Consider the following 27253-nt stretch of genomic DNA (forward strand, 5'->3'; position numbering starts at 1 on the left):
GATATTGTGATAGCCCCTGCTGCAGGCATTCCTTAGTTTAAAAGCTGTAGAGAACATATCAGAGTTAGGAGGATGCAGACTCTCTGTTCTGAGAGAGTGATTGCCTTCTGCAATCAAGCATGATAAAATTTATGATCTTTTACATACATTTAAAGACATTGTCCTGTAGCATTACTAAAAGATGTATAGAGGTCTGGAGAAATATTTTACAAGATCTATGTATGACATGTTATCTTCAGTGATAGGATATAAATTTACAGCAATATGATTTTTAAAGGAGTTGTAAATTATTTGTATTCTTTATGTTCTGGGATAAAGAGAACAGCTGGCTGAAATAACCAGGAATTTCTACCACCATTATGAGTCGTTTCTTTAGCTCTGACTACAAAGGCAAATTGAAACGGAGATTTTGTTATTTATCTGGTAAAGTTAAGCAGAAAGCAACTATACACACCTATGGAAAAATAGTATTTGAAAACCTAAGTTACCCAAATTACCTGTCCAAATTCACCAAATAAGTGGTCAACACTTTCCCTACATGCTGAAAGCTGATATACAAGTATCTGAAGAATAAAAAAGGAATATTTTAATGGAAGCCTATTTAGTGAATGTGGAATTCAGGAAATGATGTCCCATCGTTAACAACTAAAATCTGAGAGGTTTTCATGGAGTTATCAAAATGTTCTCTCATTTGTTAGCATCTAAAATAATTATGCCAGCAATATGGTCTACAGGCTGCTTCTACCAACTGACTAGACAACCATTTTCTTAAATTAAATTAACCCCATACTCTATAGTTTATAGAAGTCTCTCTCAAAACAGCTTCAACCTCTCACCAGAGATATTTCTAATAGTGTTTATCTTTAGTGGAAAAAAAAAAACCAAAAACAAAAAAAAAAAAACAAAAAAAACAGCTCATACTTCGTTAACTTTAAAAAAAGTAAAGTAAGCCTTGCATTAATGAAACAGGATAGTTTCCTTGACCCCTTCGTGGGACTCAGCCTGTAGCTCTCAACCCCTTACAGAAGTGGGAGCATGCAGGTGAGTGGTACAGGGGCCAGGACAAGTGCTTCTAGGCAACGAGCAGGAGCAGAACTCTGTGAAGGCCCATGGCAGCATCTAGGGGTTGATGCTGGCCCCATAGAGGGCATGTGTTAGAGTGCACTGTCTTAGCTTTGCCATCCATGGTTGACTTAAGTGTTACACAGCTCAGTGGAGGGTCAGTGTGACAGCCTCTTGTACCCACACCCGGGCCCTTGTCTGTCATCCAGGAAGAATAAGGTCACATGAATGAATTGAAGGGTGGTAAATGTGGAGGATTTTATTGAGTGGTAGAAGTGGCTCTCAGCCAGATGGGGAGCTGGAAAGGGAATGGAGTGGGAAGGTGGTCTTCCCCTGGAGTTTGGCCATCCCTGGCCAAACTCTTCTTCAAGGTCCCACCATTAAGCCATCCCTGTGAAGTCAAGCTGCTTCTCCCTGATGTCCAGCTGCTTCTTCTCTTGTTTCCAATGTCTAGCTGCTCCTCCTCTCCTTCTCTGCCGCTCTGCCAGTGGAGCCTGGCTTTTTATGGGTACAGGATGGGGGATGGGGTAGGCCGGGGTGGTTTTGGAAAAGGCAACATTTCGAGCTGGAAAACAGGAATGCATGTTTCATTTTGGGCTGCAGGTCCAGGTTTGAGGATGGGGCTTTGCCTGCGACATTGCCCTTTTCTACTTAGTATTTCCCTGCCTACTGTCCGTATCATTCATTAGAAAGAGCTTTGCTGGCCGGAGTGCAGTGGCTCACACCTGTAGTCCCAGCAGAGGCCAAGGTGGGCAGATCACAAGGTCAGGAGCTCAAGACCAGTCTGGCCACCATGGTGAAACCCTGTCTCTATTGGGTTTTAGCTGAGCATGGTGGTGTGTGTCTGTAATCCCAGCTACTGGGGAGGCTGAGTCAGAAGAATTGCTTGAACCTGGGAGGTGGAGGTTGAAGTGAGCTGAGATCGCACCACTGCACTCCAGCCTGGACAACAAAGTGAGACTCTGTCTCAAAAAAAAAAAAAAAAGAAAAGAAAAAAAAGAAAGAGTTTTGCCATTAGTGTCAAAAGATCTGTGTCCATTCTGGATCTGCCACTAACTAGAGGTGTGCCCATTTAACAAGTGCCTGTGATACCTTCAAAGACAAATAATTCTTTTACAATAAAATTAATGTGTTAAAATTTTTTTAACATATGAAATTAAACAAATATATAACAAAACTGCCTGTGGCAGTGCCACTAGCTGTGTACCAAAATCTAGTCTCTCCTTCTTATCATTTCCCAGCCTTCCTTGCAGTTGGATGGCCATGTGACTATATACCCCTTGAAGGAATGTGAGTGTTAAGTAATGTGGTAAATCTTACTTCAGGACTCAGTCTTTTAAGACAGTGTATTTTCTCCACGTTCCCTTTCCCTTCTACTAGCCAGATCCTAGGTGTGGCAACCAGCCTAAATCATGCAGATGACAGTATACTCTGGTTATGCAAGAATAACACATTAGAAAGAGCCTCAGTCTCTGAATCACAATACGGAAGAGAGCCATTCACTGACCTGTACTCGTCCTGGGTACTTACATGAGAAATAAACTCACATTGTACTTAAGTGATTACAAATTTGGATCTATGTATCATACACCCTCTGATTTATTGGTTCCATTACCAGAAATACCTTCCTTCCAAGAACTTGGAAAAATGTGCACAATATATTATTAAGTGAGTATGTATCAGAAAAACAGATTGTCACCAGGTGCGGTGGCTCATACCTATAATCCCAGCACTTTGGGAGACCAAGACAGGTGGATCATTTAAAGCCAAGAGATTGCTGCAATAAGCTATGATTGAGTCACTTCACTCCAGCCTGAGCAACAGACTGAATCCTATCTCTTAAAAAAAAAAAAAAAAAAAAAAATGCCAGGCACAGTGGCTTACACCTGTAATCCCAGCACTTTGGGAGGTCAAGTTGGAGGATCAGCTGAGGTCAGGAGTTCGAGACCAGCCTGATTAACATGCTGAAACCCGTCTCTACTAAAAACACAAACACTAGCCAGGCATGGTAGCACACACCTGTAATCCGAGCTACACGGGAGGCTGAGTCGGGAGAATCCCCTGAACCCAGGAGATGGAGACTGCAGTAAACAGATTGTACCACTGTGCTCCAGCCTGGGCAACAGAGCAAGAGTTCTTCTCAAAAAAAAAAAAAATTCAGAGGAAGGTAATTACATTCTAGTCCGTCAAGTTATTTTATTTTTTGTCTCAGATTATAGGTGTCTGTTTCAAGACAGTACACATGAAGAAAATGGTTTAAAACCGACATGAAAATGATATAACCCAAAGAGAAAAATCAAATAATATTTTTAAATGCTCATTTGAAAAAAAAAGGGTAAAAGCTACTTACCAGCACAATTGCTTAGAATCTAGTGATTTTAATTCAGCAAACCAAATGTTTTGCATTTATTTATTTATTTTTATTTTTATTTTTTTGAGACAGTCCTGCTGTGTCACCCAGGCTGGAGTGCAATGGTGCAATCTCAACTCACTGCAACCTCTGCCTCCCAGGCTCAAGTGGTCCTCCTGCCTCAACCTCCCAAGTAGCTGGGACCACACCTGGCTAATTTTTGTATTTTTTTTTTTTTTTTTTTTTTTGTAGAGACAGGGTTTTACCATGTTGCCCAGGCTGGTCTTGAACTCCTGGCCTCAAGCCATCCACCTGCATTGGCCTCTCAAAGTGCTGGGATTACAGGCATGAGCCACCATACTTGGCCAATCACACGTTTTTTAAACATTTCTATGTGATTGGTACTAAGGGTACAAGGGGACAAGAATTCTAGTCCCTGCCTTGAAAGAAATACACAAGTAGAAGAATCCTTTAGAAAAATGTAAATTTTTTATTCCTAAAAACAAGGTTTAAATGCATACTTTCTAAAGTCACAGAAAAACAGAAAAACAAAAATATAGTTATATACCAAAGTACAGATAATAACAGAACAAAGAATAAGATACAGAAATAACAGAGTAAGATGAAAAATTAAGATCAAAAGAGACACCAGTAAATAAAATGTGACAAATTATATCATGAAAATACAAAAAATTCAATTAAGTATATACATACACACATACATACACTATTTCTAGAAGTATCTCACAACTTTAGAACTAAAAGGATGGCAAAGGGATAATAAATGAAAGCAAACACCAAGAAAACAGAAATCACAATATTAGTAATATGTATAATAAAATAAAATATATTAAAATATGTAAAGCAAATATATTAAACAGAACAAAAGAGGTTATTTTATAATCATGAAGGATCTAATTAACACAAAAATATAATTCTCAGAAGTCTTTATATGTTTGTATTTATGTTTTCTTGCTGCATAACACAATACTACAAACTCAGCAGCTTGAAACACTACTCATTTATTATGTCATAGTTTCTGTAGGTCAGAAGTCTGGGCACAAGGTAGTTGCATGCTTATAAAAGTATTGGTTACTATTAGGATCTCACAAAACTGAAATTAAATTCAGATGCCAGCTAAGGTGTGTTCTCATCTTCTCATCTAGGGTTTAGGATCCTCTTCCAAGCTCATTCAAGTTACTAGTGTTGGAAGTAAATGCTTGGTGCCACCGAGTCAAAATAGCACTCAGGCAAGTTTTCTCAGCAAGGCAATTTACTTCTATAGAAGGATGCGTCTCACGGATGGAGCAATGGTGAGAGCACACTGGACAAGGGAAGGGAAGGGAGTCTTATTCCTAATGCATGCAGCTAGCCCCTACTGCTGTGTCTTTCCCCTATTGGCTAGGGTTGGACCGCACAGTCTACGCTAATTCTGATCAGCTATTTTAAAGAGAGTGAGGGTACAAGCCGGAGTGGTGGGGTGAGTAGTTTTGGTGGGAGGGACAGTTGCAGAACAGGTGACTAAGGATGCCTAAGGACAGAACAGGTGACTAAGGGTGACTAAGGACAGAGCATGTGACTAAGGATCCCTAAAGACAGAACAGGTGATACAGGCTAGGAGGGTAAAGAATGAGGACGTTAAACTTTAAAATGGAGAACAAAGGACAGGGAAGCTGAACATACTGACATACTGGTTCTTTGAAGAGGAACTCAGAATTCATTGTACTTAACAATTTTTCTCCCTCTTGAATTTTAAAGGAAGTTAACAGGCTAAACTTTGAAGAGGAATTTACTGTATCCTATTCAGTTCCTTGAGATTGTAGGACTGGGGTGTCTGCTTTCTTGTTGGATATTGGCTGGGATCACTCTTGGCTCCTGGAAGCCATGCAAGCCCTTGCCGCATGGCCCCTCCCATAGGCAGTTCTCAACAGGGCTGTTTGCTTCTGCGAGGCCAGCATGGGGCTCTCTCTCACTTCAAATCTCTGTAACCCTTTCCATTTTCTGACCTTTCAACTCTCTTTTAAAGGTCTCACTTGATTTGCTCAGGCCCACTCAGGATAATCCGTCATTTGATCAACTTGAAATTGATTCAGAACTTTAGTTATATCTGCAAAATCCCTTCCACTTTTTTCATATAACATAACTTAATCATGGGACTCACAGCCAACCACATTCCCAGATGTCTCTCACACTCAAGAGGAGGGGAATATTATGTGAAATCTATACTAGCCACCAGGAATTTTAGAGACCATCTTAGAATCCTACCTGCCAGTGTTGAATTGTTTTTCATGAAAATATATTAGCTGTTAATATATTAAGTATATTAACCATTAAAAATGCAAAAAGATGGATTTTTAAAAATATATAAGTAGTGTGCTATCATATATATTTCTGTCTCTGACAGATTGACTACGCAGAAAAAAAGGGACCCCAATACAAGAAATCAGAATTATATAATTAAGATTGATTTGAAAGATTATTGGAACTCTAAAAATAGAGAATATACTTGCTTTTCCAGTGTCTTATGGAGTTAATCCTGTATTTGATAAAGTGAAAATCTTGGATAAACTGAAAAGTAAACATTAATAAAAATTTTGATAAACTGAAAAATAAATATTACATGGACCAGTCTCCAAGTCCAAAACAATAGAGTTAACAGAAGAAAACTTAACCAAAGTTATGCAGGCATTGAAAAAGTTTACTCTTTTAAATAATTCTTGATTCAAAGAAGAGAGGTGGGTACTACAATAACAATTTAGTGACAAAAGATTATAGAATGATAAGCATTCCAGCCAAAAAGTTAGGGAAAGGAAATGAAACATAATCAAGGAATACAGGAAAAATAAATTAATTATAACAAAACAAAAATTAAAAAATTAAAACATTCAAAGTTTATTTTTTATGTTTGAAAAATCAGTGAAGAATGTGGAAAGATATGTACTGACTTAACAGTGAGTGGTAATCCTTTGGGGTGCGAACATAATTGTCTTTTTTTGTGGTTTAAATTTGTTATAATAAGCTTGGATTACTTTTATAATTAAAATAGATGATAGGTTCACAAACAAGGAATATTCTGGTTTTTAAAGATCAGCTAGAAAGTTCTAATTACTATATAAACCATTTTTCCAATATCTTTTTTTTTTCCTCTTTGTTGAGACAGGGTTTTGCTCTGTTACCCAGGCTGGGTTCAAGCAATTCTCCTGCCTTTAGCCTCCCGAGTAGCAAGGATTACAGGCGTCTGCCACCATGCCTGCCTAATTTTTTGTATTTTTAGTAGAGGGGGGGATTTCACCATGTTGGCCAGGCTGGTCTCGAACTCCTGATGTCAGGTGATCCACCCACCTGGGCCTCCCAAAGTGCTGGGATTACAGGCGTGAGCCACCATGCTCAGCCCATTTTTCCAATATCTTATGGAACATATTTAAAAATTCATCCTACAATAGTTCAAAATTAATGTCTCAAATTCCAAAATACAAATATTATATAGGCATTGTCTCAAAACTCAAATAATAAAGCTATAAAATTATAATTTAAAAATAACTGAAAAAATAAAAAGTTAATTATTTTTGACAGGTATTTTGATTTTTAAATTTTTTTAGTGGTTATAAATATCTTCAGGTTTTTGTCTTTCTCTTAAGTCAATTTTGGCAATTTATCATTTTCCTAGGAAATAACCTATTTTCTCTGGGTTTTCAAATTTGTTGGAATGAACTTGAACATCAACTTTATTTTATTTTTTAAAATTGTTTCAGTATTTTCAATATAATTTCTCATTCTCAATGTCTATATAATTTTTTCTGTTTTTCTTAATTAACGTCGCCAGACTTTTACACACTATATATATATATATATATATATATATATATATATATATATATATTTTCCCCCCCCCCCCAAAGAACTAGCTTTTGGATTTATTGAAAAATTGTACTATCGCTTCTTCTGCCGCTCCTGGTGCTGCTTGTGTGCTCATTCGGTGCGGACCTGGTACATTTTTTGTGAAATGGCAGCTGAGGAGACGATGGCGCTCCCCACGGCCGACGAAAAGCCCAAGGAAGGAGTCAAGACTGAGAACAACGATCATATTAATTTGAAGGTGGTGGGGCAGGGTAGTTCTGCGGTGCACTTTAAGATTAAGAGGCATACACCACTTAGCAAACTAATGAAAGCCTATTGTGAACGACAGGGATTGTCAATGAGGCAGATCAGATTCTGATTTCATGGGCAACGAATCAATGAAACAGATACAACTGCACAGTTGGACATGGAGGATGAAGATACAATTGATGTGTTCCAACAGCAGACGGGAGGTGTCTACTGAAAAGAGAACCTGCTTCTTTACTCCAGAACTCTGTTCTTTAAAGACCAATATTACATTTGTAATTAGAAAACCGCAATTTGGTTCCACCACATCCTGACTACTACAGTATAGTTTTCTCTATTCTTTCATTTCCCCCTTCCCCATTCCTTTATTGTACATAAAGGAACCGCTGTATGTGCGCAAGCATATCGCATTTTTTTTTCAACCAAACAGCCAATGGTATGTTTCGACTGACGTCAAACTAACGTCAAGTGGAGACAGGATGGGGAAAAATACTGACTCTGTGAAAATACCCCCTTTCTCCATTAGTGGCATGCTCATCCAGCTCTTATCTTTATATTCCAGTAAGTTATTTTGCTTTCACTGTTTTAACAACAACAACAACAAAAACATAAAACTCCTTGCATACCCTGTTCAATTGGAGAATTTTAATGTTTTTCATTTATCATTGTAAAACCAAGGACAATTTAATAACATTTTTGTACATAGCTGTTACATGTAGGGCAATCTGTCTTCAGGTAGGGATAAATTACGCTAAAACAAACAAAAAAAAAGAATCCTAGATAGTTTTCCCTTCAGATCAAGCATCTTGTTGTTTAAATAAACTTCTTGTTTTAAATGAAAAAAAAAAGAAAAATTGTACTATCATTCTGGTTTCTAAGTTTTGAATTTTTGATGGCTGTCTCATATACTTGACTTGCCTTGCTCTCCTGTAGCACTCACATTTCTGTAAGGCAGATTTCTAAAAGGAGGATTAAGGACTCACAAGGCTCAGATATTCTGATTTTGGGTGGATGCAGCCTAATTGCCCTTCCAAAAAGAAGGTCTAAGCTTATACTTCCACAAGTGACTGAACCTGTTTCTCCAAACTTCGTCAACTCTGGATACCACCTATCTTAGTACATTTTCCAGTCTGATGTGCAAAAACATGACATGGCCTATTTAAGTGCATAAAATTGATCAAGAGTGAGGACAGTCTATTGAATAAAAAAGAAGATAAGTTATCATGGTCAGTAAGAATAAAATGAGCCAGGATATTAAACATAGAAGAGTATATAGGCCTATGAAAAGAGAGAAAATGAAGAAAAGAAACCAGAATTGTGGAATTTTTTTTTTTTTTTTTTTTTTTTTTTTTTTTTTTGAGTGCAAGAAGAAGGGGAGCCTCTGTTTGCAGGAAAATTGGAATAGGAATAATACAAAAAAATTTAATTAAAAAATAGAGAAAGGAGAGCCAGGGTAAGTGGGAATTTGATGAGGTTTAGTTGCGGTTTCAGTTAATGTTCTGCATGTGTACAACTTCAGACTGGCCAGGCATTGGGTCTCCACTTTATGTCAATGATAAGATGAGGTAATACAGTAAATCATAATGGGGAAGCGAAGAACAGCGATCAGGCTGGTGGGCTCTACCTTGCAGGGGAGGTCAGGAGGAGGTCTGGCATGAGTGGTGGGTGACACAGGCAAGGGTCAAATTCTAAGGGAAGAAATTGAATTAGGCACAGAAAGGCTAAATTGACTTGGGTGCTCAGGAGCGTCTGTGGCTGTTCCCTCTGGATTCATCGATTCCAGGGCTAATAAAGGAGCAGCAGAAGCAACTCAATGTTTTTTGTATTTGTTTGTACCAACACGTTCTATTTTACAAATATTTGCGTTTGTCTTTCATAACAGCCTTCTATTGCTGACTGGACCAAAGCCAAACTCAGCCTCCCTCCCTGACCTTTCTGCATGATGCCACCCTTTCTAGCGTCTACCCACGGCACTCTCTTGTTGGTTTCCTTCCTCCCATATGTCACAGTCATTTTCTTCACACACTCGACTTATTTTCAGTTTTTTAATCTCATGCTATCCATACCCAAAGCAATGCTTTCTCTTGGCCCCGATCTCATATTTCACAAGTAAAATCCAATCCTAACCTAAAATAGTCTTTCCTTTTGCCAGAATATCATGGGTGATGTACTTCTGTGAGCATATATCTCAGAGCTGCTCCACAGTCTTCTATCAGTATAAAGCGGAGAAGGCTGAACAGATTACTATAAGGCCCTCACGCTCTGAAGTTGGGTTTGGAGCGTGTGGTGTTCTTAGCTTTGGAAATTCCTCCACCTACTGGTTGCCTAAAATCCTGTCTGTTCACATTATATAATGAGGTTCGCAGTCGTTTTATGAGATCAGCCTATTTTTAAGAGTAACGGGCCTCTTGTGAATGATAACACATTTCTAAGTCACTTTGAATTCCTAAAATAAAATTAAAAATGTGTTCTCAAGACAATATTTTCTTATCATAATAGAAAATGTTTCAAGCAGATGACAAATTTCTTAATGCTTTTTAACAGCCATTAGGGGGCAGAAAATCATTATACAGCCTAACAATTCAATCCACGTTAGGCTAGAGAAGGGAAAGCCTATTTTAGGTGTATTTCCAAAAGTTAGTACCAAAATCAAGTTATTTTTCAGTGCAATCATTGATTTGGTGCTTGGGCATCTTATTTACAAAAGAAGCCTTCGGTAGTGGCTTTATTTTTTACAACTTGCTTCCTATCAGTGTATCAAATCAGATGAACCTTATTCTGAAGGAAACACTTTAACGACCAATTTGACATCTTGGGGCAGGTTTGCCAGATATGACTAGTAAGAATAGTTGAAATATGTTGATAAACTAAAAGTAAGTTTATCTCACTAAAAATTAGAGAAATTCGTAATAAAACAATAGATTTATGGCTGCCAAAGTTTCAGGAACTCCCTTTTCAGTCACCCTATCAAACCATGGATTCAAGCATGGTTAAAAATAGTTCGCTACTTCTTTAACAGCTTCTTTTCCAAAACAAACTCTTTAAAGATTAGAACGCAATTATTATCTCTACTTCTCACTTCCATTCCCCCATCAGTCAGCCTTTCACCTCTCACCCCACGGAACTTCTCATGGAATGCCACCCATGACTTCCTCATGGCCGAATCCAGGTTCTCCAGTTAGAAAGATTATCAACAAGCACTTGCTAATTTAAGTTTAAGAGAAATGTATGGAAAGTATATTACAAGCTGGGTGCAGTGGCTCATGCCTGTAATCCCAACCCTTTGGGAGGCTGAGGCAGGTGGATCGTTGAAGCCCAGGAGGTCAAGACCAAACTGGCCAACATGGAAAAACTCCATCTCTACCCAAAAAAAAAAAAAACCACAAAAATTAGCCAGGCATGGTGGCACGTACCTGTAATTCCAGACACTCAAGGGGCTGAGGTGGGAGGATCACCGGAGCCTGGGGAGGTCAAAGTTGCAGTGAGCCATGATCACGCCACTGCACTCCAACCTGGAAGACAGAGCAAGACCCCATCTCAAAACATAAATAAAATAAAATAAAATAAAATAAAATAAAATGGCCAGGCGCGGTGGCTCACGCCTGTAATCCCAGCACTTTGGGAGGCCAAGGTGGGCGGATCACAAGGTCAGGAGTTCGAGACCATCCTGGCCAACACGGTGAAACCCTGTCTCTACTAAAAATACAAAAATTAGTCAGATGTGGTGGCAGGCAACTGTAATTCCAGCTACTCAGGAGGTTGAGGCAGGAGAATCGCTTGAAAACAGAAGGCGGAGGTTGCAGTGAGCAGAGATCGTGCCACTGCACTCCATCCAGCCTGGGCAACAAGAGTGAAACTCCGTCTCAAAATAAATAAATAAAAACAAAGAAGTAAACAAATCAACAGCACCTGAAATTAAAGGAAGAAGCATAGGGAGCAAGAGTTAATCAACACTCTTATCAGATAAGGGCCCTTTGCTGGCATTACATTTATTCCATCTTGGGATCACTTGGCTCAAGTGTCCAAGTCCTCATAAGCCAGTCCAGTTGGCTGAGCTTGGGCCACATACCCACCTGGTGGCTTGGAGTGGCAGTGCAGAATGCCCTGGGAGTCTTAGCACAGGTGCACACACTGGGGCAGGAGTTATTAAGTGGAAATTCTCTCTCTCCCAAACAGGGAGGGAAAAAAAAGAGGTAGTGTGGTCAAAAGAGAAAATGCCCACGACAGTTTTCATCCTTTCTGATTTCTTCATAGTTTTCGCACCAGATGTAACTCCTGTGATGGCTAATTCCATGTGTCAACATGACTGGCCAAGGGGCACCCAGATGAAACGTTGTGTCTGAGTTTGTGAGGGTGTTTCCAGATGAGCTTAGCATTTGAATTGGTGAATTCAGTAAAGCAGGTTGGCCTCCCCATTGTGTGTGGGCATCATCCAATCTGTTGGGAGCCTGAATAGAACAAGAAGTGGAGGAAGGAGGAATTCTTCCATTTTTTGTTTCCTCCCTGCCTGCTTGAGCTGGTACATTGGTCTTCTGACCTTGGACTGGGATTCACACCCATATGTGCACATATATGCATACACACATACACACGCACACACATATATATACACCTATATATGTGTATACACACACACAATGAATTGGTTCTGGTTCTCTGGAAAACCCTAATATGACTCCTTTCTTATGGAAAGTCCCTCTTCCCACTCAATCCTACTTTCCTTCCGAACTCACTAACTATTCCTTCTCCACCTCTGTTTTCTTCTGTGTTCTTGGCTTTCTTTTCTTCTTATTTCATTGTTTTCCATCTACTTGTCACTTCAAGGACCACCTGTATGCCTATGACTCTCTCAATGTGTATCTTTTTATTTTAAAACTTTGTTTTTCCTTTTGCTTTTTTTCTCTTCTTTATTTCTGAATGATCAATCTGTATCTTTACAGATGCAACATATTCAACAGCTGGTGTCCCTTGGATGGCCCACCAGCACCCCACTGCCCCACTTTCACCCTCTTGCTCTCCCTTCCTCTGCCTTCTTCATTTCCATGAATGGTACCACAATCCACTCACTCAGTCATCCAAGCCACAGACTCACTCTTTCCAAATATACCCAGTCATCAAATTCTGCAGACTGAGGCATGGTGAAGCAGCTCACCCCTGTAATTCCAGCATTTTGGAAGGCTGAGGTGGGTGGGTCACTTGAGCCTAGGATGTCGAGACCAGCCTGGGCGAAATAGGGAGACCCTGACTCTTAAAAAAAAGAGAACAGTCTGCAGACTGTACTTCCTTAATTTCACTCAAATGTCTCCTCTCCTTTGTATTCCCATTGCTACTGTCTTGCTTCAAGTTCTCTTCATCTTATCTAGGGTACAGTCTCCCAACCGGAGTCCACATCTTCAATTTTACACCATTCCAACCCATCTTCCACACTGCTCCCAGAGAGATATTTCTGAAAAAAACAAATATGACCAGATTTATCTCCCTTGTTAAAGCCCTTTATAACTTCTGCTGTCTACAGCATAAAGTGCAAACTCCCTCACATGGGACCAAAGCCCTTTATAAACCAACCCCTCCCTACTTTTCCAGATTTGTTTCTACTCAGATCTACCTCACACCATAAGCATCAGCTTGGCTATTTCCATGAACTTTGCCCATGTTGCCCTTCCCCTGAAATCGGCTTCCCTCCCATGTTCTCGTTCTCTCTCTCTCTCTCTCTCTCTCTCTAATTAGAGATGGGGTCTTGCTCTGCCACCCAGGCTGGAGTGTAGAGGTGTGACCATAGCTCACTGTAACTTCAGACTCCTGGGTCCAAGCAATCCACCTGCCTCATCTTCTCAAGTAGCTAGGACTACAGCTGTGCACCATTCCGCTAGCTAATTTGTTTAAAAATTTTCATAGAGATGGGGTCATGCTATGTTGCCCAGGCTAGTCTCTAACTCCTAGGCTCAAGCAATCCACCTGCCCCAACCTCCCGAAGCTCTGGAATTACAGGTGTGAGCCACTACACCTACCATCTTCTTTTTTTTTTTTTTTTTTTTTTGAGAAGCAATCTCACTCTGTCACCCAGGCTGGAGTGCGGTGGCGCGATCTCAGCTCACTGCAAGCTCCGCCTCCCGGATTCACGCCATTCTCCTGCCTTAGCCACCGAGTAGCTGGGACTACAGCCGCCCGCCACCACGCCCGGCTAATTTTTTGTGTTTTTAGTAGAGACGGGGTTTCACAGTGTTAGCCAGGATGGTCTCGATCTCCTGACCTCGTGATCCGTCCGCCTCAGCCTCCCCAAAGTGCTGGGATTACAGGCATGAGCCACCGCGCCCGGCCCATGTTCTTATAATAAATACTTTTAAGACTTAACTCAAAGCCACCTCCTCTATAAAGCCTTTCCCAGTTCTCACCTCTGTCTCCTCAATGATAGAACTGACCACTCCCTCCTTTGGGTTCACACTTGACCCCCATACCTGTTTACCTGGCAGTCTCTCCCATCTAGTCTGTCATACTCTCAACAACCAAAATGGTGTTTCACCCATCTATGCATTCCCAATACCTGTCATAGTATCCAACACGTAAAATGTTCAGTAAATGAGTACAGAAGTGAATCTGTGACTAGAGAGGGTGGAGAAAGTCTACACACTCAGCCGAGGACACTCAGGGAAAACAGTCACTTCTTTTAGAACCAGCTGGGGCTATCTCGAGCCATAGTGCATGCCAGTGACTCTCCGCTCTGTTTGCACAGTAGAATTGCCTGGAGGGTATTTAGAAAATATGGATGGCGGGGTCCTAAAAAAGCCAGTTAAATCAGAATCTTTAGGGGTGAGCCTAGACATGGGTATTTTTTAGAGACACCTCCGAGATTCTAGTGTGCAGTCAGAATCAAGAACCAGCGGTGCAGAGCATTCCTGAAATGACTGCAGACAGACTACAGGGGAATGACAGCAGACTCCTGCCGTGCTGCTGAGCAGAACACCCAGGTGGCAAATAGCTCCTCCTCCAAGGGAAAAGCATGAGCATCACTGGCCTACGACACAGGCACAGGCTTGTAATCAACGATGAGGAATGCCTTCAAGAGCGACGCCAGATGGTATCACTTAAATATTTTATGACTCAGCTCCAAGGAAGTTTGTTGAAAGGAAATACAGGTTGAGCATTCCTAGTCTGAAAAATCTGAAATTAAAAATGCTCCAAAATCCGAAACTTTTTGAGCACTGACATGGTGCTACAAGTGGAAAATTCCACACTTGTCCTCATGTGACAGGTGAAAACGCAGGTGTACAACACATAGTTTATTCAGAATGCCTCCTCACCCCTAGAGGACCCACTTCCTGGTCTTTCAACTGCTTCTGATGTTTCTTCTCACCTAAAAAAAAATACAGGGTACAGTGTGCAGTAGCCTTTTTTTTTTTTTTTGAGACAAGGTCTTGCTCTGTCACCCAGGCTGGAATGCAGCAGCACTATCACGGCTCACTACAGCCTCGAACTCCTGGGGCCAAGAGATCCTCCCACCTTAGCCTCCAGAGTAGCTGAGATTACAGATGTGGCCACCATGCCCGGCTAATTTTTTAAATATTTTGTAGAGACAGGGCCTCGCTATGTTGCTCAGGCTGGTCTCAAACTCCTGACCTCAGGTGATCCACCTGCCTTGGCCTCCCAAAGTGCTGGGATTACAGGTGTGAGCCACCACGCCCAGCCATACAATAACTTTTTAATCAAAAACAGCATCGTAGTGGATACTGAAAGCCTACCATTGTTTGTTGTTGTTTATAGCTATTCAGGTTTTCTGATGGTGCTACTGTGCTGCTTACTTAACCTTTACTCATTCTTTTTTTTCACTCACTAAAATTTTTCCCATTTTTTCATTTTTCATTAACAGTATGTCATAGTTTTTACTATTATGTACTTATGTGTGAATAAGTATAAAAAAAAGATTGCTCCTCAGTAGCACATAAATTCAGTCAGGAGTGATGGTGATACCAAACAACTACAGACTGTCCACATGGGTGGCTAAGATAGTGACACCTTTGCTTTCTGATGGATCAGTGTACTCAAGCTTTCTTTCAGGCACAACCTTATGTAAAATATTACATAAAATTGCCTTCGGACTATGTTAATAAGGTTATATAAAACATAAATGAGCTGGGCGTGGTGGCTCACAGCTGTAATCCCAGAACTTTGGGAGGCTGAGGTGGGCAGGTCACCTGAGGTCAGGAGTTCGAGATTAACCTGGCCAACATGGTGAAACCCCGTCTCTAATACAAAAATTAGCTGGGTGTGAAGGCGCATGCCTGCAGTCTCAGCTACTCGGGAGGCTGAGGCAGGAGAATCGCTTGAACCCGGGAGGTGGAGGTTGCAGTGAGCCAAGATTGCGCCATTGCACTCCAGCCTGGGTGGCAAGAGTGAGACTCCATCTCAAAAATATATATATATAAATAAAAATAAATGACTTTCATGTTTAGACTCGGGTTTCATCCCCAAGATAACTAGTTACATATATTCAAATATTCCAGGATCCAAAAAAAAAAAAAAGATGAATTCTGTAACACTTCTAGTCCCAAGCATTTTAGATAAGCGATACTCAACCTATACTTACAGAGATGCAAACCTTCCTCCGTCTCATGGAAAACACTGCAGGAGAGATCTTGGGAGCCCTTTAGTTCACTGACAAGGAAAGGGAAAGAAAGTAAAGAATTTTGGAATCCCACTCTGTTCGGATTCTTTTGGCTGTAACAGAAACAAAGGAAAAAGCTTAAGCAACTCTAAATTTCAAGATTAAGATTCAACATTGTTTCAGGCATAGTTGGATCGAGGACAGAAATATGTCATAAGGGAACTTTCTCTGTTTCTCCATCTCTTGGTTCCACTTTTCTCTGTGTTGGTTTCAGTTTCCCATAAGGTTAATTCATGTGGCAGCAAAAATGGCCACCAGCAGCTATAGGCCCATCTCATCCTTACATGTACGTAGTAGTCCAGTGAACAGAAAGTATCTCTTTTCAGATGCTATAGAATCCCAGAGATGACTCTATGTAACCCAATCACATCATATTCTTATCCCTGAACCTGGGGCTAGGGGGATGCAATTCTCTCTTCCAGAGCCATAGGGGTGGAGTCAGTCTCATCTGAACCACACAGATTAAGAATGTGGGGTGGCACTGTTCTCCAAAGAGATGCTAAATAGGAAGAGATACATCTATTTCAGGTGATTCAACTGGTACACCCTCCTGAGATTATGATCCTGTTATAATTACTATTCTTTGGTTACAATCCAAAGAATCTGACTCTGGATAATAACGAAAAAAATACCATAAGATATTGGTTCACTCACACAATCAAAGGGAAAGGTAAAAAATCGGGCCTTGAAATGATCAGGAACCAGGATAGTCTAAAGAAAGGGTAACAGAACTTATGGGAAGTCCTTTTAGACTGATGGATCTCCAACCACTTGCAGTCATCGTTCGAGATTCAGATTCTACGGAGACAAAAATCTGATTGGCCTATATCCAAGGAAGAGGGAGCAGGCAGGTGGAATTGGGTTTGACAGTCCCATCTGTGCAAGAATCAAAAGAATGAGGGAGGGACAGTTTTCCTAAGCATAAGCAAGATGCTGTTCCTGGAAGGGAGAAAGGATGTCGGGCAGTAATAAACAAAAGCCGTTCAACTACACACCCAAATGGTCCCTGTCCCTCTCTCACTCTGCTCTCAAATCTCAGAGGCCAGAGCAAGTAAGGATTCAATAAAGACCAAGCCAACTTTCTGCAATTTTGCTTCCTATATTAGCTAAAATTATCCAATGTGTTTGCAGTAAAATGTTCTAGCTTAGATCTGAAATCTCAAACCTTGAATAATAATTACAGAAGCTTTCTAATGTAGCTCTGTTATTGAGACTTCTAAATGCATGCTTCTGCACAAAGACCTGATCCGCTTGGAAGAGGGTCCTCTTTTCCAGTATCAACCACTTGGGGAAGCAAAGGATTTGCAGGACTCAGGAAAAAATCTCTTAAGTGACTATCTGGACGTAAAGGATCTCGCTATAACAGTGCAGGAAATGAACTGGAGCAGGTCAAGACTGGAGAAGACAGGAGGCAGGGAGACCGGTGGGACTGTAGGTGGTATGTAGTAGTCTGTGGTATAGATGTGCCAGTACAGGTTTTACCAGCCTGCTAGTTATATAAAGTTTACAATCAATGCTGCAACCTTGAACAATAGTCATTTTGCTTATATGCAAATAATTGTACGATACATTCCTACAACTAAAAATGCTGAGTCTGAGGGTATATACATTTTTTGTCAAATGGGGTCTCACTCTGTTGCCTATACAGCTCAGTGGAGCCTCAGTATCTCAGGTTCAGGAGATCCTCCCACTTCAGCCTCTAGAGTGGCTGGGACTACAGGCATCCACCACTATACTTGGCTAGTTTTTAAATTTTTTATAGAGACAGGGTTTCACTATGTTGCCCAGGCTGGTCTTGAACTCTTCAAATCAAGTAATCCTCCTGCCTCGGCTTTCCAAAGCGCTAGGATTAAAGGTGTGAGCCACCACACCTGGCCCACATTTCTAATTATGACTGATATTGTTAAATTGCCCTACATAGAGATTCTACCAATTTACACTACCAACAAAGAAAGCCACTGGCCTAGATCAATGGTTCTCCAACTTTAGTGTTCATCAGAACCACATGGAGGTCTTGTTAAAACCTCCATGTGGTGGGCCCCAGGTCCAAAGTTTCTGATTCAGAAGGTCAGATGTGGGGCCTAAGAATCTGCACCACTAAAAAGTTTCCAGATGTATTTTGAAAAGCACTGCAACAGATCAATTTGGCTTCCACCACTTTATAGAACTGTTCTCCCCAAGTCAGGAATTTCCTCTTCAATTCTGTGGGCTTTTCTCTATCTCCATTTTGCTTAACTTTTCTGCTATATTTTAGATGTCTTTCTTTTTCTTGCTTTTCTTCTCTTTCTTTCCTTTTCTTTTTCTTGCTTTTCTTCTCTTTCTTTCCTTTTCTTTTTCTTTTTCTTTGTTTTGTTTTGTTTTGTTTTGTTTTGTTTTGTTTTGTTTTGAGAGTGGAGCTTTTTTATTGCCCTTGGAGCCCGCTCTCAGAGGCTGCCTTCTGTCGCCGAGGGTCCTGGGCCAAGCACGCGGTGGCAGCTGGCTTAGTTGGTGGACTGCTTGGCCCACTCGACATTGAGAATGAGGTGGTCGTAGCCGAAAGTCGGACACCCCGGCGATGGCGCGCGCAGCATCCTCGCGGCGGTGGAAGCTGATGAAGGCAAAGCCCTTGGACTGGCCGGTGGTCTTGTCCTTAGCCAGGTAGATGCGGGAAATGGAGTCGAAGGGCCGGAAGAGCTCCTGCAGGTCGGTCTCACGCGTGTCCTCTGACAAGTTGGTGACACGGATGGTGGCGTTGTCGTCGGCTCTGCGGTTGCGCTGCAGGGACTCCCCGCGGCGGCTGGCCCCGTCGCGCAGGCTTGGTGGCACGTACTTCCCTGTCTTGTTCTGCGTGGCTTGCACCGGCTCCAGCTCTCCTGGCAGCTTCTCCTTCTCGCCGGTAGACAGGCGCAGCTGCTCGGCCAGCTCCTTCTGCATGGGACCCAGCGTGTCCTTGTAGGGGCAGCGGGTGGTCCAGTGGTCGCCCTTGCAGATGCGGCAAGACACGATCTTCTGGTCCTTGAGTTTGTTCATGGGGTCCTCCTCCTCCTGGCAGTTCAGGTCCTCTTTGCTGGTGATGAACGTCATAGAGACATCATCACTGACGATGGTGGTGGCCACATTGGGTCCCGGGGGGTCAAACTCCGAGTTTCCGAACTTCTTCCAGTTCTTCCTTCTTGCAACAGCCTTTGAAGCCTTCCGGGTCTCAATCCTGAAGGTGCGGACAATCTTGAACTTCTTGCCATCCTCATCTATCTTGTACTCTGTCACTGTCTTTATGTTTCCGTTGATGACCTCCTTGGGAAGCGGCAGTGGAGCTCCCGGCAGTAGCTCTGGCTCTGGGCTGGTGTCGCTAGTGGCCAGAGGGATCCGCTTGAAGAGCTCGCTGGTGACACATTTGTCGTCCTCCCCCTCCTCCTCCACCTGGTCGGCCCAACTGGGCTTCGAATCAAAATCTCCAGTAGGCATCGCAAAAAGTATTCTCCACGCAGCCCAAGCCCGGCCAGAGCCTTTCTTTCCTTTTCTTTTTCTTTCTCTCCCTTCCTTCCTTTTCTTTTCTTTCTTTCTTTTCTCTTTTCTTTCTCTCCCTTCCTTCCTTTTTTCTTTTCTTCCCTCACTCCCTCCCCTCCCTCCTTCCTTCCTCTTTCTTTTTCTCTCACTCTCTCCCTTCCTTCCTTCCCTCTCTCCCTCCCTCCCTCCCTCTTTCTTTCTTTCTTCCTCCCCCTACCCCTTTCTCTTCTCTTCTCTTCTCATTTGGTCCTGTTAAGTATTCTTTCCTTGGCTCTCCTGCCCCTAAATGGACTCGGGCTTCATTTATTAGCCCACAGCTTTTCACCCAGAAGGAAAGCTCATTCCTTCTCAAGACTAAAAATATAAAGAGAATGTAAAGGCTGATGGGCGCCGGGTGGCAGGCGCCTGTAATCCCAGCTACTAGGGAGGCTGAGGCAGAAGAATTGCTTGAACCTGGGAGGCTGAGGTTGCAGTGAGCCAAGATTGCACCACTGCACTGCAGCCTGGGTGACAGAGAGAGACTCCATCTCAAAATAAATAAATAAATAAATAAACAAACAAACAAACAAATAAAAAGAATGTAAAGGCTGAAGCCATCTTTTGATCCCAACAGGAGAGTTTGCATTGCTAAGACAGAAACCAGATCCTGATGACATTATTTGAACCCTCTCTATTCAGCCATACCCGATGCCAGCCTTATTTTTTTTTTAATCAGAGCAATTTTTTTAAAAAAAGTCAAACAGCAAATTTGATGGCAATACCCTATCCCAGCTTTTCCTCACTCCCAGCCCCCTTCTGCTCCCTGAGGCAAGCTCATTGTTAGGCAGTTATTTTCTTGCATATGACAGTAAGTTATTTTTGCTTTTTACAAAATCAGGACACTGACAAATGTGTCTTGAAGAAGGCTTCATTTAATTTCCGCAAAGGTGATCCTGAATACTTTCAACTATTTGAGTCGCTTAATCTGATATTTGCTTTACTTGTTTCCATAATTCTAAATAAGGTGTTTACTTCAATTTTTAAAAATCTATTGCAGATGTAATCATCTACTGAGTTTATAAGAGATCAGCTTTCAGCTAACTTACACCTTACCCCACTTCCTGTATTTCCCATGCTTTATAATTAAATACATCACACTTTTGGTTAAAATAGTAGTATTGCTAGGGCTGGGCGTGCTGGCTCACGCCTGTAATACCAGCATTTTGGGAGGCCAAGGTGGGTGGATCACAAGGTCAGGAGTTTGAGACCAGCTTGGCCAACATAGTGAAACCCCGTCTCTACTAAAAAAATACAAAAAACTAGCAGGGCATGGTGGTGGGCGCCTGTAATCCCAGCTTCTCGGGAGGCTGAGGCAGGAGAATTGCTTGAACTCGGGAGGCAGAGGTTGCGGTGAGCCGAGATCATGCCATTATACTCCAGCCTGGCAACAGTGCAAGACTCCATCTCAAAAAAAAAAAAAAAAAAAAAAATAGTAGTATTGCTGTTGCTTTGACTGTAAATATTATTCAATCATGAGCCAAGGAATTTATGACTGTTTTTTTTCCTTACTTGGGTTGTTGTTTTGGGGTTTTTTGGTTTTGGTTTTGCTTTTCCTGGTGTTAGTGATTGCTTTTCTTTTTTAAAATATTTGGTCCTCTGTACATCTATCCAACTATTTTTTAAAATTTGTCAAATGCTCATCAATATTATTCTCAAAAGTTCAAACATATCATAATGTATAGATTTTATTTTTGTTAAGACTTCTTTTCTTACTGATACTCTGTTTTTGTTTGTTTTGAGATGGAGTCTTGCTCTGTCGCCCAGGCTAGAGTGCAGTGGTGTGATCTCAGTTCACTGCAACCTCTGCCTCCTGGGTTCAGGCAATTCTCCTGCCTCAGCCTCCTGAGTAGCTGGGACTACATGTGCATGCCACCACACCCAGCTAATTGTTGTATTTTTAGTAGAGGCAGAGTTTCACCAAATTGTCCAGGCTGCTCTCGAATTCCTGACCTTGTGATCTACCCACCTTGGCCTCCCAAAGTGCTGGGATTACAGGCATGAGCCACTGGGTCTGGCCTACCCTGTTATTTTTTATCTGTCAGTTGCTGGTAGGTTCCAGGGTAGAGTGATAAACTGGCAAAACAAAGTTTTTATTTCTGGACTCCAAATAACACCATAAAAAAAGGTATTTTCTGGGACCACTGAGTCTCTTGAAAGAACACTCCAATATCTGCTTAAGAGTTATTCCAAGAGCAGGGTTGGAGAAAAATTGGAGGATGAGGAGCCACTATTCAGCATGCAGACTTTCGTTTAATCTGCTTCGTTTAAGCACTGTGCTTTACTTCCAATTTCCAAAGTACCATATACCTCCAAGTTCTGAATCTCTCCTCCTTCAATCAAGGACTTTCTACCTTGCAAAAACACATGTACCTTGTAGGTTTGTAACTTTATTCCTTTGTTTTATTTCAATGAGTGTTGTGGAAGGGAGATAAGTACATGTGGTCAATTCATCATGCTTTTACAGACTATTTTTCTCAAACTCGTTTAACTCAGGAATTAGTCTTGCAGGGTCTAATTTTCAAAAAGTCATTTACTTTTACATCTCACTCCATGCTTCTGAGTTGCATTTCCTTCTTATGAAGTATACGTATCTTTTGGAGTTTAGAGTGAGGGTATATGAGTAGAAAACGCTCCATTTTTGTCAGTTTCTTCAACAGCTTAATGGTTTATTATAAGGTGAACATCCTTGTAATCACTTCCTAAACCAAGAAATAGAACTTTGTCAGCCACACCAGAAGCCTGTCCGTGTGCTCCATCCCAATCACAAACTCCTTTCACCCCCATCACTACCCTGACTTTTTAAATAACCACTTCTTTTTTGCATTTAAGTATATCCCTAGACATTATAGTCTTACTCATTAATTTAATGTCTTTCATGCCTCCTTTAAGCTATAGGTTCTATTTCCTCCCCCCCACTTACAATATATATGTTGAATAACCCAGTTGTTTACTTTGCAGGGTTCCCCATGGTCTGGATTTTGCAGATTGCACACTCATGGCATATTTCAAAATGCTCCTTTGTCCTCTATTTCTGTACACTGGCAGTTGGATCAAGAAGCTTCAGCACACTCAGGTTTAATCCCTTTGGTAAAACTACACATTACTATGAATTTATATATTTAAACATATATGACAGGTTTCAGTCCATTTTAATTATTACCTTCATTGAAACTCAGATTGTCCTATCCATGGCCAATAGGAGCCTCTTCTAGTTGGCTGGGTCCTTTGGACATGACTCCAGAAGTCTTTAATAGTTTCTCTGCTCTCTAGTATAAGAAGATATTTCATGCTCATTCCATACATTTCCTGCCCTAAACCTAGAATCCCTTGTTTCTTTTAGTGGGACTTGGCATTTCATACTGTGGACCCCAGAACACACACACGACTATATATATATAGATATATGTATATAGTCATGTGCTGCATAACGCCATTTTGGTCAACAGTGAATGTCATATACAACTGTGATCCCACAAGATTATAACAGAGCTGAAAAATTCCTATTGCCTAATGACATCTTTATTTCATTTTATTTTGAGACAGGGTCTTGCTCTGTCGCCCAGACCAGAGTGCAGTGGCACAATCACATAGTGACATTTTGATGATCCTGACCCTGTGTAGTCCTAGGCTAATGTGTGTTTGTGTCTTCATTTGTAACAAAAAAGCTTAAAGAGTAAAAAATAATTATTAAAAATTTTAAAAATAAAAAGCTTATAGAATAAGGATAAAGAGAAAATATTTTTGTACAGTTGTACAATGTGTTCGCATTTTAAGCCAAGTGTTATTACAAAAGAGAGGAAAAGTTTTCAAAAAATCAAAAAGTTTATAAGCTAAAAAGTTGCAATAAACTAAAGGTAATTTATTATGGAAGAAAAAATTTTTAAATAAATTTAGTGTAGCCTAAGTGTACAGTTTTTATCCAGTCTCCAGTAGTGTGCAGTGATGTCCTAGGCCTTCACATTCACTCACTCACTGACTCACCCACAGAAACTTCCAGTCCTGCAAGCTCCATTTATGGTAAGTGTCCTACATAGGTGTATCGTTTTTAACCCTTTATACAGTATTTTTACTGTATTTTCTATGTTTCAATATATTTAAATGTACAAATACCATTGTGTCACAACTGCCTGCAGTAATCAGTACATTAATATGCTGTACAGGTTTGTAGCCTGGGAGCAATAGGCTATACCATATAGCCTAGGTATATAGTAGGCTGTACCCTATAGGTATGTGTAAGTAGTACAGTCTATGGTGTTCCCATAATGACGAAGTCACCTAATGATGCATTTCTCAGAACATATCCCTGTTGTTAAGTGATTCACGACCTGTGTGTGTGTGTATGTGTGTATGTGTGTGTGTGTGTGAGAAATGTTAGGATATATTTTTTTTTTCAGAAAAAAATTTTTTGAATTATAATGTGTTATAATTAGTTCTGTTACCTGTCTTGGGTTTTCTTTATCAGGGACTTCTAATCTATATGTTGGATCTTCTTTGCCTATTTTCAATATTTATCATTTCTCACAAATTATTTGTTTACATTTATTTTTGATTAAAAAAACTCATTTTCAAATTGTAGTTCTTTTCAGACACTATTGTATTTTCTTACTCTTTTATTCCTTGTACTTTAGTCGTCTTTTCTGAAATTAGTTTTTCTTTTATTTCTAACTCTTTCCCAAGTGCTGTTACTTCATTCCTTTTTCTTCTTCTGGCTTATTTTGCGGTTTCATGTCTCATATCATTTTATATCTTTACAGTGACACTGTGCCGGGTGTTACATAAACAGTGGTGGTATTCAAAACAAAGTGCATGTCTACAATAATCATATTTCACTCATTCCAAGCCACATTTATTTCTTTGTTTCTGTTTCTCTTGTTTCCCTCACCCCAACTTAGAATGCTTGTTTAAATATTAAAATTTTCTCATAGCTGATTTTAAAATGAAATCTGTAAGGGTAAACTTTTCTAGCTATAGGCGATAATGTTTCCCTTATTTTGAGTTATTGAATAGGTTTTCAATTTTCTTGACAGTCTGTCCCTTGAACCTAGATCATTAGCTTTTTAAGGAAAAAAGTTACGGCTTTTTATATCTCCCAGAAAAAGAACGACTCTGGGGCTGGGTGTAGTGGCTCACACCTGTAATCTCAGTACTTTGGGAGGACAAGGCGGGTGGATTGCTTGAGCCCAGGAGTTTGGGACCAGCCTGGGCAATGCAGCGAGATCCCCATATCTACAAAAAATGAAAAAATGAGCAGGGGGCAGTGGCACATGCTTGTAGTCCCAGTCACTTGGGCTGAGGTGGGAGGATGATTTGAACCTGGGAGGTCAAGGCTACAGTGAGGCATGCCTGTACTGCTGCACTCCAGCCTAGGTGACAGAGTGAGACCCTGTCTTTAAAAAAACAGAGAGAAAGAAAAAAAAGAATGACCCTGAGCATTGTTAGAACCCAGAGAACAATACCCCAAAATGAAGACCTCAGAAGCAAAAGTTTTTTTCCCATCTTCTACAACCCTCCTTTCTCTCAATCCCATTCTTACCCTCCCCCAACCCCCAAAGCTAGACATAGAAACTGGAATCCGGCAGGGCGCGGTGGCTTAAGCCTGTAATCCCAGCACTTTAGGAGGCCGAGACGGGCGGATCACGAGGTCAGGAGATCGAGACCATCCTGGTTAACACGGTGAAACCCCGTCTCTACTAAAAAAAAAATACAAAAACTAGCTGGGTGAGGTGGCAGGCGCCTGTAGTCCCAGCTACTCAGGAGGCTGAGGCAGGAGAATGGCGTAAACCCGGGAGGGAGAGCTTGCAGTGAGCTGAGATCCGGCCACTGCACTCCAGCCTGGGCAACAGAGTGAGACTCCGTCTCAAAAACAAAAAAAAAAAAAAAAAGAAAATAAACTGGAATCCATCTTCCCCAAGGCAGGGCATAGAAACCAAACCCCACTGTTTCCTAAAGCCAGCCACAAACCTAAAAATATTACTTTAACCTCCCCGCACCCTTTTCTGTGCAAAAATTGTACATAAAGAAATTATCTGGCCAAGGGCAGTGACTCACATCTGTAATCCCAGCATTTTAGAAGACCGAGGCAGGTGGATCACCTGAGATCAGGAGTTCAAGACCAGCCTAGCCAACATGGTGAAACCCCGTCTCAACTAAAAATACAAGAAAAAATTAACTGGGTGTGGTGGTGGGCAACTGTAATCCCAGCTACTTCGGAAGGCTGACAGGAGAATCACTTGAACGCGGGAGTGGGAGGTTGCGGTGAGCCGAGATCGCACCATCGCACTCCAGCCTGGGCGACAAGAGGGAAACTCTGTCAAAAAAAAAAAAAAAAAGAAGGAAAATAAAAGAAAGAAATTATCTGACCTACCTTGTTTAACTGTTGTAGGCCACAGCCCCCATTCCAGAGGGTCCTGTTCCATACCCAGAAGGAAGGAATGCTGCAGAGAGCCCAAGGAGAATCTAGACAGGCCTTGCTGGGCTTCCTGCCTGTTGGCGTTAGAGTGTTTTTTGTCCAATCATTTTGCTACACGGCTGTCCATGCTTTGTTGAACCTGAGCATACAAATACACAATCTCCCTTGTTATCTTTGGGTCTTCATTCTGAAGGCTACCGTGTCACATAAAACGATGATCAAATCAATGTCTATGTCTTCTCTCCTATTAACTGCCTCCTGTCAGTGACTTTCAGAGAACCTTCGGAGGGCGAAGTTTTCCCTTGGCCCGGAAAGCATCATCATTAATATCATTAATAAATATTCCCACAGTATTTGGCCCTTGTATGTCCTTTGTATGGTGCTGGGGATACAATGACATATCGCTGCAGAGATTTTCAAATGTAAAAGAAGAGGGATTATACTGACTTAAAAGCCGAATTCTGTCCTCACCGTGGAGCTAGTCTGCATTTCTGAAAACTTACTTTCCACTGTGGTAGACACACACTTTCTACTCCAGCGGAACTGTGCCTTTCCTCAAATCTAGTCTCAAATTTAGGTGCCTTTTCATTTTCTGTTATGGAAAGGTCCTCAGCACATCCCAGGCTTTGGAGCCTTTTGTTAGTAGTCTAGCCTGTGCATAATTTCCCCTTCCTCTGAATTATACATAGCACCTCACTACTTATATTTTAATATATTTTCCTATGTCTCAGTGGTACCAATATATTAATACAGGTTCCAGTTTAGTTTGGTTTTTAATTTCTTATCTTCTAAGGGGATAGATGCGTTCTGTACCACCTTCTCGAGTACTAATGGTTAACTGGAATGGAGCACAAAACAACAGTCGCGGTTCTGCAACAGAAAAGGCTGCGCTGGCCCTGGAACCTGTCTCGGAAATGCTCCTCATCCATCTGCAGTTTCTCCCAGGACAACTAGGCCCAACCCCACGTGAACATACAGAGAGGCCTCCGGCCACAGACTTAAAGCCGTAAAAGGGAGGAGGCGACGGTCTCGTCCCAGTTACCGACAAGCCAGCGACTACTAGGGCCCGAACCTGGGACTGCAGCCGCACCTCCCCGCCCTCCCTTCCCAGCTCCGCCGGCGGCGGGCGACGCTCCTGAGGGGC

The 27253-nt window shown here is 41.4% G+C and overlaps 1 long non-coding RNA gene and 2 pseudogenes across 1 annotated transcript; 1 reads left to right on the forward strand and 2 right to left on the reverse strand.

Moving 5' to 3' along the window:
• The first annotated feature begins 7307 nt into the window (after window positions 1-7307).
• LOC103222111 (small ubiquitin-related modifier 2 pseudogene) lies at window positions 7308-8864 on the forward strand (annotated as a pseudogene).
• A 2233-nt stretch (window positions 8865-11097) lies between these two features.
• On the reverse strand, window positions 11098-27149 carry LOC140708826 (uncharacterized). The gene is made up of 3 exons (XR_012089050.1): window positions 26065-27149; window positions 16098-16228; window positions 11098-14867 (listed from the first exon to the last, which is right to left on the reverse strand). It is a non-coding gene; the product is annotated as an uncharacterized lncRNA (long non-coding RNA).
• LOC103222110 (eukaryotic translation initiation factor 3 subunit G pseudogene) lies at window positions 18578-19723 on the reverse strand (annotated as a pseudogene).
• Window positions 27150-27253: the final 104 nt, after the last annotated feature.

Source organism: Chlorocebus sabaeus, chromosome 17 (assembly GCF_047675955.1).
Source record: "Chlorocebus sabaeus isolate Y175 chromosome 17, mChlSab1.0.hap1, whole genome shotgun sequence".
Taxonomy (NCBI): Eukaryota; Metazoa; Chordata; class Mammalia; order Primates; family Cercopithecidae; genus Chlorocebus; species Chlorocebus sabaeus.